The following is a 2,904-nucleotide window of genomic DNA, read 5'->3' on the forward strand; positions in this document are numbered from 1 at the left end:
GATCCTGACCTAGGGGGTTATCAGTGTAGAGTTTAGAACGTGCAAACTCCACACTAATAGCCCCCTAGGTCAGGATCGAACCTGTGACTATGTGGGTTTCCCCCGGGTGTTACCTTTAGAGATACAGTATGGAAACAGGCCCTTTAGCCCATCGCCCACGTTGACCAGTTCACACTAACTTTATATTTCCACTCTCACTTCCACTCCCTACAAACAAAGTAATTTAGGAGGCAATTAACCTACAAACCTGCTTGTCTTTGGGATGTGGGAGGAAACTGGAGCACTGGAAGGAAACCCATTTGGTCCCAGGGAGAACGTGCAATCCCCACACAGACAACACCCTAGGTCAGAATTGAGTCTCTCTACAAGGGAGTCCTCCCCCTTCACATTGGGGACCTGGGGTGGAGAGTGTTGCACAAAGCCGTGGCCTGCAACAGGTACTTGAGCCGGTTCACGGACTCGTCCGCCGCCTGTCACTTCTGCGGCGAGGAAGAGACCTTGTTCAACGTCTACATGGAGTTTGCGAGGTTGCAGCCCCTGTTCGAGTATCTGAAGGGGCTGCTCCACAAGTTTTGGCTCCACCTTATTCCGACGTTATTAATTTTTGGGCGCCCGGTACAGAGGGGGGAGGGTCGGGAGGGAGGAAGAGGTCTCCCTGTTGGTCTGCACCTGGGCCTGGCCAAGATGGCCATTTGCGGGTCCAGGCATCGGGCAGTCGACGGCCGCACAGCATTCGGCTGCCTGCCCCTTTTCCGGGGTTATGTCCGTGCCCGCGTGTCCATGGCGAGCGAACACGCGGTGTCCACGGGGACTCTGGAGGCCTTCCGTGAACGCTGGTCATCGCGGGAGGTCGAATGTATTGTTGATAAAAATGTTAATATTTTAATTTGATAACTTTGTTTGTAAAATGCCAATATAGGCAATCTTTGATCGTGTTACTACTTTGTATTTTTGTTTGTTCTGAATAAAAGCATTTTGTATGGAAAAAAAAGGTCAGAATTGAACCCAGGTCTCTGGAACACAGCTCAGTCAACTGCACCACCATGCCACCCTGCCACAGCCCAAAAGAGGTGCGGTTTTGTAGCTTCATCGGTCACTGTAGATTGCCCCTAATGTGGGACGGCACAGTGGTGCAGTGGTAGATTTACCGCCTTACAGCATTAGATACCCGAGTTTGATCCTAACTATGGGTGCGGTCTGTACGGAGTTATTAAGTTCTCCCTGAGACCGCGTGGGTTTTCTCCGGGTGCTCCAGTTTCCTCCCACACTCTAAAGATGTACAGGTTTGTAGATTAATTGGCTTTGGTAAAATTGTAAATTGTCCCTAGTGTGCAGGATAGTGCAAGCACACGGGTATCGCTGGTTGGTGCAGACTTGGTGGGCCCTAAGGCCTGTTTCCACACTGTATCTCCAAAGTGTAGAGATAGGATGAGAAAGTGGGATACCCGAGTGTGAATGGGTGATTGATGACCAGGGCGGATATAGTGGCATGAAGGGCAGGTTTCCATGTCGTATCTCTAAACTAAACTAAACTTGAATCCAGCATGGATTTTGATAGATGCAAAGGGAGATTTCCGAGGCAACATCAGGTAGGCATGATGGCAGAAGGATAATTACTACCCCGGACATTGTGAGAACCACAGTTCATTTTGAAGAATACCATGAGGTATTTCACACCCACATGGACAAACCAAGGAAGCTACTGTATAGAACACAAATAACTGCAGATGCTGGTTTATCTAGAAGAAAAAGCCCACCCCCCTCCCCCAGCCCGTTTTCTCCCGCAATCCCTCCCTCTTTCCCACTCCTCCCTCCCCTCTGGGTTTAAAATCCATAACTTTACAAAGTTGTCCCACATCTGCCTTCCCTTCTTATCTTGGGCCTTTGATAGCTGCCTATCAAACCCAACCCACCCACCTCACTCCTGTGTCCACGTTACCTGTCATATAGGTCCTGCCTCTACCCTTTTCCAGCATTCTCTCCCACCCTATTATCAGTCCAGTGAATGGTTTTGACTTGAAAAGTCACCTATCGATGTTCTCAAGGGATGCTGCCAGACCTGCTGGGTTACTCCAGCACTTGGCATCCAAGAGATCTACTGGTTTATGTATTAACCGACAAAAGGCACTTCCATCAGGGCAGCATAAATGAAGCACTATATAAAAGATTGAGGGACAGGAGGGCCAGATTGTTGCTTCTGCTATATCATCCCCAAAACTCACAAAAAAATTGAAGATTGGAGGAAATGACCTATTTTCTTTTCAGCATTATATTGTACAAATCTATTGTTTAAACACTATCACATAAAATGTAAGATGACTAGATAATGTGGATGAAGGAAACAATGCTGCGAATTGTAGGAATTTGGTTCGGCTTTAGACTTTACAGATACAGCACAGAAACAGGCCCTTCGGCCCAACGAGTCTCCACCGACCAGCGGTCACCCCATATACTAGCACTACCCTAGGGACAAATAACAAATATCCAGAAAACAAGTAACCTGCAAACCTGGACTTCTTTGGAATGCCAGATCAAACCGGAGCTCCCAGAGAAAAGCGTGGTAACAGGGAGAATATACAAACAGACAGCACCCGTAGTCACCTGGGTCTCTGGCGTTGTAAGGCAGCAACTCTACTGCTGCGCCACTGCGCCAGTTCTAAGTCTTTAGTCAGTTCAGGGAATGCATCATTAAATTCCTCACTTCCTCACAGAAGTCACACACTGTAGAAGACACCAGTCAGGTTAACAGAGGAGAAGAAGTTACTGTAATTGCTTGGTAAATTCTTAAACAAATAGTATCCTGTAATCCTTTGCAGATAAGATTTCTGTGATTTTTCCAGTTTAATAAGTAATCCTTCATTGAACATGTCATGTCACTGCTGAGAAACATTTTCAACAGACAAG

Source organism: Amblyraja radiata, chromosome 11 (assembly GCF_010909765.2).
Source record: "Amblyraja radiata isolate CabotCenter1 chromosome 11, sAmbRad1.1.pri, whole genome shotgun sequence".
Lineage (NCBI taxonomy): Eukaryota > Metazoa > Chordata > Chondrichthyes > Rajiformes > Rajidae > Amblyraja > Amblyraja radiata.